Source organism: Cololabis saira, unplaced genomic scaffold, assembly GCF_033807715.1.
Source record: "Cololabis saira isolate AMF1-May2022 unplaced genomic scaffold, fColSai1.1 scf039, whole genome shotgun sequence".
In the NCBI taxonomy this organism is placed as follows: domain Eukaryota; kingdom Metazoa; phylum Chordata; class Actinopteri; order Beloniformes; family Belonidae; genus Cololabis; species Cololabis saira.
The window spans coordinates 247,501-260,000 of record NW_026906203.1 but is presented as its reverse complement, the minus strand read 5'-3'; the positions used below and the strand labels follow the sequence as shown (position 1 = coordinate 260,000).

The 12,500-nt window shown below is 46.3% G+C and overlaps 20 non-coding genes across 20 annotated transcripts; all 20 read right to left on the bottom strand.

The window, feature by feature from the left end:
• Positions 1–75: 75 nt before the first annotated feature.
• On the bottom strand, positions 76–194 carry LOC133430815 (5S ribosomal RNA). Its single transcript, XR_009775224.1, has one exon. It is a non-coding gene; the product is annotated as a 5S ribosomal RNA (ribosomal RNA).
• Positions 195–411: 217 nt separating this feature from the next.
• Positions 412–530, bottom strand: LOC133431189 (5S ribosomal RNA). Its single transcript, XR_009775582.1, has one exon. It is a non-coding gene; the product is annotated as a 5S ribosomal RNA (ribosomal RNA).
• Positions 531–729: 199 nt separating this feature from the next.
• LOC133431125 (5S ribosomal RNA) lies at positions 730–848 on the bottom strand. Its single transcript, XR_009775521.1, has one exon. It is a non-coding gene; the product is annotated as a 5S ribosomal RNA (ribosomal RNA).
• A 199-nt stretch (positions 849–1,047) lies between these two features.
• On the bottom strand, positions 1,048–1,166 carry LOC133430947 (5S ribosomal RNA). The gene has a single exon (XR_009775350.1). It is a non-coding gene; the product is annotated as a 5S ribosomal RNA (ribosomal RNA).
• Positions 1,167–1,383: 217 nt separating this feature from the next.
• On the bottom strand, positions 1,384–1,502 carry LOC133431034 (5S ribosomal RNA). Its single transcript, XR_009775434.1, has one exon. It is a non-coding gene; the product is annotated as a 5S ribosomal RNA (ribosomal RNA).
• A 216-nt stretch (positions 1,503–1,718) lies between these two features.
• On the bottom strand, positions 1,719–1,837 carry LOC133430956 (5S ribosomal RNA). The gene has a single exon (XR_009775359.1). It is a non-coding gene; the product is annotated as a 5S ribosomal RNA (ribosomal RNA).
• A 199-nt stretch (positions 1,838–2,036) lies between these two features.
• Positions 2,037–2,155, bottom strand: LOC133431097 (5S ribosomal RNA). The gene has a single exon (XR_009775495.1). It is a non-coding gene; the product is annotated as a 5S ribosomal RNA (ribosomal RNA).
• Positions 2,156–2,372: 217 nt separating this feature from the next.
• LOC133431168 (5S ribosomal RNA) lies at positions 2,373–2,491 on the bottom strand. The gene has a single exon (XR_009775563.1). It is a non-coding gene; the product is annotated as a 5S ribosomal RNA (ribosomal RNA).
• Positions 2,492–2,690: 199 nt separating this feature from the next.
• LOC133430549 (5S ribosomal RNA) lies at positions 2,691–2,809 on the bottom strand. The gene has a single exon (XR_009775011.1). It is a non-coding gene; the product is annotated as a 5S ribosomal RNA (ribosomal RNA).
• A 199-nt stretch (positions 2,810–3,008) lies between these two features.
• LOC133430814 (5S ribosomal RNA) lies at positions 3,009–3,127 on the bottom strand. Its single transcript, XR_009775223.1, has one exon. It is a non-coding gene; the product is annotated as a 5S ribosomal RNA (ribosomal RNA).
• A 6,258-nt stretch (positions 3,128–9,385) lies between these two features.
• On the bottom strand, positions 9,386–9,504 carry LOC133430955 (5S ribosomal RNA). The gene has a single exon (XR_009775358.1). It is a non-coding gene; the product is annotated as a 5S ribosomal RNA (ribosomal RNA).
• A 199-nt stretch (positions 9,505–9,703) lies between these two features.
• Positions 9,704–9,822, bottom strand: LOC133430632 (5S ribosomal RNA). The gene has a single exon (XR_009775088.1). It is a non-coding gene; the product is annotated as a 5S ribosomal RNA (ribosomal RNA).
• A 199-nt stretch (positions 9,823–10,021) lies between these two features.
• On the bottom strand, positions 10,022–10,140 carry LOC133430813 (5S ribosomal RNA). The gene has a single exon (XR_009775222.1). It is a non-coding gene; the product is annotated as a 5S ribosomal RNA (ribosomal RNA).
• Positions 10,141–10,357: 217 nt separating this feature from the next.
• LOC133430925 (5S ribosomal RNA) lies at positions 10,358–10,476 on the bottom strand. The gene has a single exon (XR_009775330.1). It is a non-coding gene; the product is annotated as a 5S ribosomal RNA (ribosomal RNA).
• Positions 10,477–10,675: 199 nt separating this feature from the next.
• On the bottom strand, positions 10,676–10,794 carry LOC133431216 (5S ribosomal RNA). The gene has a single exon (XR_009775608.1). It is a non-coding gene; the product is annotated as a 5S ribosomal RNA (ribosomal RNA).
• A 199-nt stretch (positions 10,795–10,993) lies between these two features.
• On the bottom strand, positions 10,994–11,112 carry LOC133430962 (5S ribosomal RNA). The gene has a single exon (XR_009775364.1). It is a non-coding gene; the product is annotated as a 5S ribosomal RNA (ribosomal RNA).
• A 199-nt stretch (positions 11,113–11,311) lies between these two features.
• On the bottom strand, positions 11,312–11,430 carry LOC133431082 (5S ribosomal RNA). The gene has a single exon (XR_009775480.1). It is a non-coding gene; the product is annotated as a 5S ribosomal RNA (ribosomal RNA).
• Positions 11,431–11,629: 199 nt separating this feature from the next.
• LOC133431081 (5S ribosomal RNA) lies at positions 11,630–11,748 on the bottom strand. Its single transcript, XR_009775479.1, has one exon. It is a non-coding gene; the product is annotated as a 5S ribosomal RNA (ribosomal RNA).
• A 199-nt stretch (positions 11,749–11,947) lies between these two features.
• On the bottom strand, positions 11,948–12,066 carry LOC133430538 (5S ribosomal RNA). The gene has a single exon (XR_009775000.1). It is a non-coding gene; the product is annotated as a 5S ribosomal RNA (ribosomal RNA).
• A 199-nt stretch (positions 12,067–12,265) lies between these two features.
• Positions 12,266–12,384, bottom strand: LOC133430680 (5S ribosomal RNA). Its single transcript, XR_009775134.1, has one exon. It is a non-coding gene; the product is annotated as a 5S ribosomal RNA (ribosomal RNA).
• Between the last annotated feature and the right edge of the window lie 116 nt (positions 12,385–12,500).

The following is a 12,500-nucleotide window of genomic DNA, read 5'->3' as shown; positions in this document are numbered from 1 at the left end:
ACGTGAGCTGTCGCTGTTACCACGTTGAAATATGTGTGGGTAGATTAAGCGAGAGCGTTCTCTGCTGGTTGAAAAAGCTTACAGCACCTGGTATTCCCAGGCGGTCTCCCATCCAAGTACTAACCAGGCCCGACCCTGCTTAGCTTCCGAGATCAGACGAGATCGGGCGCATCCAGGCTGGTATGGCCGTAAGCTGAAGCTGCAGATTGAAATACCTCTTATATGGAGTTGAAGATAAGTCATATAATATAAGTCATTGATTTGTTGGTGATAATAATTTAGAAGCGCTTATTTGTTGGAGTTAAAGTGCCTTAACCATGTGCAAAAAACTTTAGGACGTGAGCTGTCGCCCTTACCACGTTGAAATATGTGTGGGTAGATTAAGCGAGACCGCTCTCTGCTGGTTGAAAAAGCTTACAGCACCTGGTATTTCCAGGCGGTCTCCCATCCAAGTACTAACCAGGCCCAACCCTGCTTGGCTTCCGAGATCAGACGAGATCGGGCGCATCCAGGCTGGTATGGCCGTAAGCAGAAGGTGCAGCTTGAAATACCTCTTATATGGAGTTGAAGATAAGTCATAGAATATAAGTCATTGATTTGTTTGTTTTATTTGTTGGAGTTAAAGTGCCTTAACCATGTGCAAAACACTTTAGGACGTGAGCTGTCGCTGTTACCACGTTGAAATATGTGTGGGTAGATTAAGCGAGAGCGTTCTCTGCTGGTTGAAAAAGCTTACAGCACCTGGTATTCCCAGGCGGTCTCCCATCCAAGTACTAACCAGGCCCGACCCTGCTTAGCTTCCGAGATCAGACGAGATCGGGCGCATCCAGGTTGGTATGGCCGTAAGCAGAAGCTGCAGCTTGAAATACCTCTGATATGGAGTTGAAGATAAGTCATAGAATATAAGTCATTGATTTGTTGGTTTTATTTGTTGGAGTTAAAGTGCCTTAACCATGTGCAAAACACTTTAGGACGTGAGCTGTCGCTGTTACCACGTTGAAATATGTGTGGGTAGATTAAGCGAGAGCGTTCTCTGCTGGTTGAAAAAGCTTACAGCACCTGGTATTCCCAGGCGGTCTCCCATCCAAGTACTAACCAGGCCCGACCCTGCTTAGCTTCCGAGATCAGACGAGATCGGGCGGATCCAGAATGGTATGGCCGTAAGCTGAAGCTGCAGATTGAAATACCTCTTATATGGAGTTGAAGATAAGTCATATAATATAAGTCATTGATTTGTTGGTGATAATAATTTAGAAGCGCTTATTTGTTGGAGTTAAAGTGCCTTAACCATGTGCAAAACACTTTAGGACGTGAGCTGTCGCCCTTACCACGTTGAAATATGTGTGGGTAGATTAAGCGAGACCGCTCTCTGCTGGTTGAAAAAGCTTACAGCACCTGGTATTCCCAGGCGGTCTCCCATCCAAGTACTAACCAGGCCCGACCCTGCTTAGCTTCCAAGATCAGACGAGATCGGGCGCATCCAGGCTGGTATGGCCGTAAGCTGAAGCTGCAGCTTGAAATACCTCTTATATGGAGTTGAAGATAAGTCATACAAAAAGGTCATTGATTTGTTGGTGATAATAATTTAGAAGCGCATATTTGTTGGAGTTAAAGTGCCTTAACCATGTGCAAAACACTTTAGGACGTGAGCTGTCGCTGTTACCACGTTGAAATATGTGTGGGTAGATTAAGCGAGAGCGCTCTCTGCTGGTTGAAAAAGCTTACAGCACCTGGTATTCCCAGGCGGTCTCCCATCCAAGTACTAACCAGGCCCGACCCTGCTTAGCTACCGAGATCAGACGAGATCGGGCGCATCCAGGCTGGTATGGCCGTAAGCAGAAGCTGCAGCTTGAAATACCTCTTATATGGAGTTGAAGATAAGTCATAGAATATAAGTCATTGATTTGTTGGTTTTATTTGTTGGAGTTAAAGTGCCTTAACCATGTGCAAAACACTTCAGGACGTGAGCTGTCACTGTTACCACGTTGAAATATGTGTGGGTAGATTAAGCGAGAGCGCTCTCTGCTGGTTGAAAATGCTTACAGCACCTGGTATTCCCAGGCGGTCTCCCATCCAAGTACTAACCAGGCCCGACCCTGCTTAGCTTCCGAGATCAGACGAGATCGGGCGCATCCAGGCTGGTATGGCAGTAAGCAGAAGCTGCTGCTTGAAATACCTCTTATATGGAGTTGAAGATAAGTCATATAATATAAGTCATTGATTTGTTGGTGATAATAATTTAGAAGCGCTTATTTGTTTGAGTTAAAGTGCCTTAACCATGTGAAAAACACTTTTGGACGTGAGCTGTCGCTGTTACCACGTTGAAATATGTGTGGGTAGATTAAGCGAGAGCGCTCTCTGCTGGTTGAAAATGCTTACAGCACCTGGTATTCCCAGGCGGTCTCCCATCCAAGTACTAACCAGGCCCGACCCTGCTTAGCTTCCGAGATCAGACGAGATCGGGCTCATCCAGGCTGGTATGGCCGTAAGCAGAAGCTGCAGCTTGAAATACCTCTTATATGGAGTTGAAGATAAGTCATAGAATATAAGTCATTGATTTGTTGGTTTTATTTGTTGGAGTTAAAGTGCCTTAACCATGTGCAAAACACTTTAGGACGTGAGCTGTCGCTGTTACCACATTGCAATATGTGTGGGCAGATTAAGCGAGAGCGCTCTCTGCTGGTTGAAAAAGCTTACAGCACCTGGTATTCCCAGGCGGTCTACCATCCAAGTACTAACCAGGCCCGACCCTGCTTAGCTTCAGAGATCAGACGAGATCGGGCGCATCCAGGCTGGTATGGCCGTAAGCAGAAGCTGCAGCTTGAAATACCTCTGATATGGAGTTGAAGATAAGTCATAGAATATAAGTCATTGATTTGTTGGTTTTATTTGTTGGAGTTAAAGTGCCTTAACCATGTGCAAAACACTTTAGGACGTGAGCTGTCGCTCTTACCACGTTGAAATATGTGTGGGTAGATTAAGCGAGAGCGCTCTCTGCTGGTTGAAAAAGCTTACAGCACCTGGTATTCCCAGGCGGTCTCCCATCCAAGTACTAACCAGGCCCGACCCTGCTTAGCTTCCGAGATCAGACGAGATCGGGCGCATCCAGGCTGGTATGGCCGTAAGCTGAAGCTGCAGCTTGAAACACCTCTTATATGGAGTTGAAGATAAGTCATAGAATATAAGTCATTGATTTGTTGGTTTTATTTGTTGGAGTTAAAGTGCCTTAACCATGTGCAAAACACTTCAGGACGTGGGCTGTCGCTGTTACCACGTTGAAATATGTTTGGGTAGATTAAGCGAGAGCGCTCTCTGCTGGTTGAAAAAGCTTACAGCACCTGGTATTCCCAGACGGTCTCCCATCCAAGTACTAACCAGGCCCGACCCTGCTTAGGTTCCGATATCAGACGAGATCGGGCGCATCTTTTTTTTTTGTCTTTTATTATGAAAATACATTTTCGTTAAAAAATATATTTTATATACATTCCTGCATACCAGACAAAAAATAAAACAATTTTTCTGCTACTTTTACACAAAGCCCTCTCTTCACTTTTTTATACTCTCCTATTTCAACAACAAAAAAAACAAAAAAAAACAAAAAAACAACTTATAATATTACAAACTTCAAACATATATCTCTATACACGCATGTGCAAAAATACACAAAAAACCATGTAACAAACCAGCAAAAAAAAACAAAACAGTACAACACATACCCCATACCCCTTATCACATGGAAGAAAACCTTCAATCACTCACTTCCGCTCCCCCAATCCCTCCACCCCCTCCCCCCCAATCCCATACCAATCTCTCCCTCTCGTCCACAGACACCAGCGTGTTCCCCCTCAAAAAGAGAGGGGCGAAACCTTCAATCCCACAGATGTATTTATAATTAATCTGTTTTTTCACTAAGCCCTTGAAAAACACCCAAATCGGTGCCACCCTCCCTTCAAACCGAGCCACATTCCTTCTGGCTTTGATGGCCCACCGTGCATGGCTCAGTAAAAATTTGCACAGCCCACTATTTTCCACCCTGCTCTTCTCCCAAATCCCAAATAACACAAATTTGTCCCACCCATCCTCCATCTCCCATTCCATGTTCAACTTGTCCACCATACAGGTTTTCAGTCTCTTAAAAAACGGCCGTAATCTCACGCACTCCACATACATGTGTCTAATATCCTCATCCTTCTCCTTACAGACATCACACATCCTCCCGACCTCCCTGTCAAACTGGTGCATGACCACATTCGTAAAAATCTTCCTATGTCGTAGTTTAAAATCATTATCCTCGGCTTCAATGCTGTTTTCTTTAATCTTCCATTTCCCCCACACTTGTTTTATGTTCAGAGTCCCATCTGCCCTGCACCAGTTCTCCAGGGAAGCCGGGAGTTTCACCACCTGTTTCACAAACATTCTGTATAGCTGTTTCACTTTCACTCCCTCCAAAGTCACCCATCCCCCCCCCCTCTCTATATACAACATCGGTACCCTCCCGGTCCTATTCACTACCACCTCTGTGTCTATTTTCTCCCTCCACCTTCCCGGTATGCTCTGTTTCACTAATTCGTAGTCCTTCCTTACCTGCTCTAAACTTATTCTATCATTGTATTCATGCACACATTCGTAAATGGCTGTAGCCGACAAAAAACCTGGCACCACTTCATACATGACATGTTTTATTTGCATGAGTCCCGCTTCCACAAAGTATTTTGGCTTTAGTGGCTGTTCTTCATGTTTGATGTTCCCGTTGCCAAACAATGGCACCTCTCTAATGGTCTCCAGATCTGTGCAGTCCCACCTCGCGTTTTTCAGCAGCTCTGCCTGTGCAGCCAGGATCTCTCTATAGAACTGCGGGAGTCCTGCCGTCAGGTAAGCGTTTGTCTGCATTAGCATTGCAAACTCATTTCCCAGCTTCCTCTTTAAAAAAAACCCCATCACCTTCTTCCAGCAGTGCTCTCCCTCCCCATACAAGAAAGCCCTCCCCCGTTTTATTCTTAAAGCCTTCTTTTTGCTCTCTATGTCAACTAATTTCAAACCTCCCTGCTCATACCCCCCAATCAAGGTTGCTCTCGCTATTCTACTTTTCTTCCCACCCCATATAAAACCCCCCATCAGTTCATTCAATTTCTTCACCACCCATTCTGGCACTTCTAGCACCTCCATTACATAAACCATTTTTGAAAACAAAAGACTATTCACCACCACCACCCGCCCTTTAACCGTCAGTCGCCTCAGCTTCCAAAAATTCAGCACCCTCTGTATTTTATTCAGTACCTCTGACCATGTTTCATCCCTCACCCTCTCCCCCTCCATCCCCACATATATCCCGAGAACCTTCATCCTGTGCTCCTGTACCTTGAATGGTACTCCCCCACTTGCCACTACCCCATTTAAAAACATGATTTCTGACTTTAACATATTTATTCTTGCACCTGATGCCTTCCCATATATTTCCACCAATTCCACCACCCTTTTTATACTTGCCATATCCCTTACAGTCACCGTTGTGTCATCCGCGTATTGCTGTATTTTACTAAGACCACCCCCACCTTGTACCTCAATCCCTCTTATTTCTCCATCCCTTTTAATCATACATGCCAAGGGCTCTGCCACCACCGTGTATAAGAGTGCTGACATCGGACACCCCTGCCTAACTGACCTCCCTAATTTGAAGACTTCCGTTAAAACACCATTCACTTTCACCCTCCCCACCGCATGTCTGTACATCAATTTTAACCATCCTCTAAACCTCTCACCATATCCCACCCGCTCTAGAACTCCCCACATAAAATCGTGCTCCACCCTATCAAACGCTTTATTAAAATCTAAAGCCAACATAATCCCCTCCTCTCCCGATGCCCTCAAATATTCCACCATCCCTTTAATATTCAGAATTGTGTCTGCAATATCCCTATCCGGCACACTGTAGGCTTGTGTTATTGGAACGATTGATTTTAAAGTATATTTTAGTCTGTTTGCAAAAACTTTCATTAACACCTTGTAGTCTGTATTCAGTAGTGTGATTGGCCTGTAGTTCCCCAGATCATCAGCCTGCCCCTTCTTGAAGATCAGAGTAATTATCCCCATTGTGAATGATTCTGGTACTGTCTGGCGTCTTTCCATTTCTCTAAAAACTGCATGTAAAATCGGCCCCATCAGTTCTTTAAACGCTTTGTAGAAATTGGCTGTTAGGCCATCACTACCAGGACTCCTATTCATACTCAAAGCAGCAATTGCCTGTTCTATTTCCTCTGCTGTGATGTCACTGTCACATTCATCCCTCTCCTCTTCTGTTACACTCACAGTCACACTCTCCAGCACATCTTTCATCACTCTCTCATCCACTCCCTCGCTAGTAAACATCCTCCCGTAAAAATCATGCACACCTCCCAAAATCCCCACTAGGTCTGTCTTCAACCCACCCCCCTCAGTCCTTACTCCCCTGATAAAACATTTCTGTTGTTTCTGTTTCTCCATCCTCAAAAAAAAACCAGTGTTCCTTTCCCCCTCTACGGCATATCTCGCCCTGCTCCGCACAATCGCACCTTCACATTTCATTCTCTCTATCTCCTTTAGTTCAGCATGACAGCTCACCACAGCTTCTTCACTTATAACCTCGGCAGCATTTAAACGTGTGATTTCTCTTCTAAGGAACTTTTCTCTCTCTTTCTTTTTGAAATTCCTCCTTGCTGCGTGTTTCATACTTATCTTCCTGATTCTTTTCTTTAAATTTTCCCATCCCTCTAACACCTCCCCACCATTCAACCATTGTGAGCTGTCATGCTGAATAATCTCTTTCATTCTTTTTTTAAAGTCACCATCCTCCAGTAGTTTGGCATTGAAATGCCACAAACCCCCTCCCTTACCCCCCTCCCTCCTACCCAGTTCAAGATGTACCGTTGTGTGGTCACTGAGACACGTAACCTTATATTCCATATTCATGACCAAATCATAATACTTTTCTTTTATCAAAATTAAATCAATACGGCTCTGTTTCAAACATTCATTCGACATTTGTGTTCTGGAGAACACTTTCCCCTCAGGATTCTTCTGCCTCCACACGTCCCACATATGATACTTCCTCATTATTTCACTCAGTATTCCTCTTGAGGCATCATTTCGAAATTTCCCACTGTCCCTGATGTCTAATCTACTCATCTTGACATTAAAATCCCCCAACACAAAATCACTGGTCCCCATAAAGCCTTCGTACTTCTGGAAAAAGAGTCCTCTCTCCCTCGAGTCATTTGGTGCATAAACATTTGCTAACGAAAAAGAAACTCCTCTAAATTCAAACAAAATCTTTATAAACCTCCCCCCATTGTCATTTTGCACAAGACTTGATTTTAGCCCCTCCTTCAACAAAATTGCCACCCCCCCCACATTGTCATCTTTCCTGCTCGCATACACCGAGCCCTTCCACATTGCCTTACAGGTGTCGATCATCCGTCCATCCCAGTGCGTCTCCTGTATGCAAATAATATCCGCTGCACATATATTCAACATTTTTTCCAGTTTGTCTGGGTTCTTCAGTCCGTTCGCATTCTGCGAAATTATGTGCAGGCCGCTCAACATTGAGGATAAATGAAAAAGGAAAAGTCCAAACACTGCTGTCATCCTAATCATTTATCCATGTCATCCCTCTCCCTTCCCTCCCCCCTCTTTCATCAATTTCTTTGTTTTAGTACCCTCACACAAGTCTGTGAGTTCAGCGCTCACCTCCCGCGAAGTCTTCCTTCTTTCTTTTATCCTTCCTCTCGTCTCGACGCTGCTCTGGCTGCGAGAGCGCCAGCTGCCAGCTCGCTCGATTCCTCGCCGTCCTCTCCTCCCTCTCTCTACCGCTTCCTCACTCCGTCCTCCCGCCGTCGTCGGTCGCTTGTCCTCATCCTCTCCCGACCCGTCCTCCTCGATCTCCTTCTCCGTCTCCATCTCGCTCTCATCCAACTCGTGCACGCCTTCCTCGATCTCATGCGCGCATCCCTCCAGCTGCTCCAGCCTGCGTTCTCCGCCCGCGCCATTCTCCGTCTTCTCTTTCTCCTCCTCCGCTCCCGTCTGCAAGCAGACGCAGGTGTCCTCCGCTCTCTTGCAGCCCCTGCACGTTTCCACCGTGCACTCGCGTGCGTAATGTCCATGTTTCTTACATTTGTGGCAGGTGAAATCAGGACACTCTCTTACAATGTGCCCCGGTTGGAGACAGAGCCTGCACACCCTTTCCTGCCGATCGTGCAGTACTCTAAAGTACTCTGCCCCTTCAATGGTCTCAAACTTGGTTGAGTATGGCAGAGACGTGACCGTGTCCGTGAATCTCACTTTTAAATATCTCGTACCATCAAAAACCTGCGTCCCCGCCCATTTCCGCCGTCTGATGTGGGATGCAGGCATTACTCCCCAATGTCTCAGCTTTTCAGTGATCTGTCCATCCGTTATATACACGGGCAGCATTAGGAAGGAAACAATCCTCGTGTCCTTTTCCACCTCAGACGCAATCACGTTTGACTGCCTTAATTTAAATCCATCCAGCAGTCTTGATTTCCCTTTGGGATTCCCCATCGAGATTTCCCACTTTTTTCCGCCTTTCTGCCTGCACCCCACCACACGTCCACATGTCCCATCAATAGCTTTGAGCAGCTCAATCGTTGTGATTTCATCCGGCCCCTCGATCTCCACCGTGACCACCAGCGCTCTGTCCTCCGCCTCCACTCCGCTCCTCTCTCCCTGCTTGTCTCTTTCATCCACCGCCATTTGCCGCGGACCTGCTCTCTCTCCGTCCACTTTGTCCGTCCGTCGTCTGCCTTCCATCGATCCATTCGTACCGTCCTTCTCCATTCTCCTATTCTCCACCTCCGCCGGCATCGCCGTCACCGATGCTGCCGACGGCCTCCTTCCGTCTCCCTGCATCGTCCTCTCGCTGCCAGCATTTGGCATGATCCTCTCCACCTCATCTCCTCTTTTATCCGCCATCTCCACCTTAAAGGTCTGGAGACTGACCCCCGTGCAGCGAAAAGCTGCCGGGGGGAGCCTTCTCTTTTCCACTGCTTCCTCTCTGCCTGTGTTCCACTCTCCACACTCCACAATCCACACCGACCGCGCCCTGCACACAATCACTGCCAGCTGCACCAGTGCCTCGTTAGCAAAGGGGCAGGTCCAGGCTGGTATGGCCGTAAGCTGAAGCTGCAGCTTGAAATACTTCTTATATGGAGTTGAAGATAAGTCATACAAAAAAGTCATTGATTTGTTGGTCATAATAATTTAGAAGCGCATATTTGTTGGAGTTAAAGTGCCTTAACCATGTGCAAAACACTTTAGGACGTGAGCTGTCGCTGTTACCACGTTGAAATATGTGTGGGTAGATTAAGCGAGAGCGCTCTCTGCTGGTTGAAAAAGCTTACAGCACCTGGTATTCCCAGGCGGTCTCCCATCCAAGTACTAACCAGGCCCGACCCTGCTTAGCTACCGAGATCAGACGAGATCGGGCGCATCCAGGCTGGTATGGCCGTAAGCAGAAGCTGCAGCTTGAAATACCTCTTATATGGAGTTGAAGATAAGTCATAGAATATAAGTCATTGATTTGTTGGTTTTATTTGTTGGAGTTAAAGTGCCTTAACCATGTGCAAAACACTTCAGGACGTGAGCTGTCACTGTTACCACGTTGAAATATGTGTGGGTAGATTAAGCGAGAGCGCTCTCTGCTGGTTGAAGAAGCTTACAGCACCTGGTATTCCCAGACGGTCTCCCATCCAAGTACTAACCAGGCCCGACCCTGCTTAGCTTCCGATATCAGACGAGATCGGGCGCATCCAGTCTGGTATGGCCGTAAGCAGAAGCTGCAGCTTGAAATACCTCTTATATGGAGTTGAAGATAAGTCATAGAATATAAGTCATTGATTTGTTGGTTTTATTTGTTGGAGTTAAAGTGCCTTAACCATGTGCAAAACACTTTAGGACGTGAGCTGTCGCTCTTACCACGTTGAAATATGTGTGGGTAGATTAAGCGAGAGCGCTCTCTGCTGGTTGAAAAAGCTTACAGCACCTGGTATTCCCAGGCGGTCTCCCATCCAAGTACTAACCAGGCCCGACCCTGCTTAGCTTCCGAGATCAGACGAGATCGGGCGCATCCAGGCTGGTATGGCCGTAAGCTGAAGCTGCAGCTTGAAATACCTCTTATATGGAGTTGAAGATAAGTCATATAATATAAGTCATTGATTTGTTGGTGATAATAATTTAGAAGCACTTATTTGTTGGAGTTAAAGTGCCTTTACCATGTGCAAAACACTTTAGGACGTGAGCTGTCGCTCTTACCACGTTGAAATATGTGTGGGTAGATTAAGCGAGAGCGCTCTCTGCTGGTTGAAAAAGCTTACAGCACCTGGTATTCCCAGGCGGTCTCCCATCCAAGTACTAACCAGGCCCGACCCTGCTTAGCTTCCGAGATCAGATGAGATCGGGCGCATCCAGGCTGGTATGGCCGTAAGCTGAAGCTGCAGCTTGAAATACCTCTTATATGGAGTTGAAGATAAGTCATAGAATATAAGTCATTGATTTGTTGGTTTTATTTGTTGGAGTTAAAGTGCCTTAACCATGTGCAAAACACTTCAGGACGTGAGCTGTCGCTGTTACCACGTTGAAATATGTGTGGGTAGATTAAGCGAGAGCGCTCTCTGCTGGTTGAAAAAGCTTACAGCACCTGGTATTCCCAGACGGTCTCCCATCCAAGTACTAACCAGGCCCGACCCTGCTTAGCTTCCGATATCAGACGAGATCGGGCGCATCCAGGCTGGTATGGCCGTAAGCAGAAGCTGCAGCTTGAAATACCTCTTATATGGAGTTGAAGATAAGTCATAGAATATAAGTCATTGATTTGTTGGTTTTATTTGTTGGAGTTAAAGTGCCTTAACCATGTGCAAAACACTTTAGGACGTGAGCTGTCGCTCTAACCACGTTGAAATATGTGTGGGTAGATTAAGCGAGAGCGCTCTCTGCTGGTTGAAAATGCTTACAGCACCTGGTATTCCCAGGCGGTCTCCCATCCAAGTACTAACCAGGCCCAACCCTGCTTGGCTTCCGAGATCAGACGAGATCGGGCGCATCCAGGCTGGTATGGCCGTAAGCTGAAGCTGCAGCTTGAAATACCTCTTATATGGAGTTGAAGATAAGTCATAGAATATAAGTCATTGATTTGTTGGTTTTATTTGTTGGAGTTAAAGTGCCTTAACCATGTGCAAAACACTTTAGGACGTGAGCTGTCGCTGTTACCACTTTGAAATATGTGTGGGTAGATTAAGCGAGAGCGCTCTCTGCTGGTTGAAAAAGCTTACAGCACCTGGTATTCCCAGGCGGTCTCCCATCCAAGTACTAACCAGGCCCGACCCTGCTTAGCTTCCGAGATCAGACAAGATCGGGCGCATCCAGGCTGGTATGGCCGTAAGCTGAAGCTGCAGCTTGAAATACCTCTTATATGGAGTTGAAGATAAGTCATAGAATATAAGTCATTGATTTGTTGGTTTTATTTGTTGGAGTTAAAGTGCCTTAACCATGTGCAAAACACTTTAGGACGTGAGCTGTCGCTGTTACCACTTTGAAATATGTGTGGGTAGATTAAGCGAGAGCGCTCTCTGCTGGTTGAAAAAGCTTACAGCACCTGGTATTCCCAGGCGGTCTCCCATCCAAGTACTAACCAGGCCCGACCCTGCTTAGCTTCCGAGATCAGACAAGATCGGGCGCATCCAGGCTGGTATGGCCGTAAGCAGAAGCTGCAGCTTAAAATACCTCTGATATGGAGTTGAAGATAAGTCATAGAATATAAGTCATTGATTTGTTGGTTTTATTTGTTGGAGTTAAAGTGCCTTAACCATGTGCAAAACACTTTAGGACGTGAGCTGTCGCTCTTACCACGTTGAAATATGTGTGGGTAGATTAAGCGAGAGCGCTCTCTGCTGGTTGAAAAAGCTTACAGCACCTGGTATTCCCAGACGGTCTCCCATCCAAGTACTAACCAGGCCCGACCCTGCTTAGCTTCCGATATCAGACGAGATCGGGCACATCCAGGCTGGTATGGCCGTAAGCAGAAGCTGCAGCTTGAAATACCTCTTATATGGAGTTGAAGATAAGTCATAGAATATAAGTCATTGATTTGTTGGTTTTATTTGTTGGAGTTAAAGTGCCTTAACCATGTGCAAAACACTTTAGGACGTGAGCTGTCGCTCTAACCACGTTGAAATATGTGTGGGTAGATTAAGCGAGAGCGCTCTCTGCTGGTTGAAAATGCTTACAGCACCTGGTATTCCCAGGCGGTCTCCCATCCAAGTACTAACCAGGCCCGACCCTGCTTAGCTTCCGAGATCAGACGAGATCGGGCGCATCCAGGCTGGTATGGCTGTTGGGCTCAGCCCATGTGAAAGTAGGAGGATGAATTCATACTATGTGTGATCTGAGAAAAATTACATTGCCATCAAATTCCAGCAAAGCCAGACCCGGCCTCCCCCCCTGGAGTTTATGGT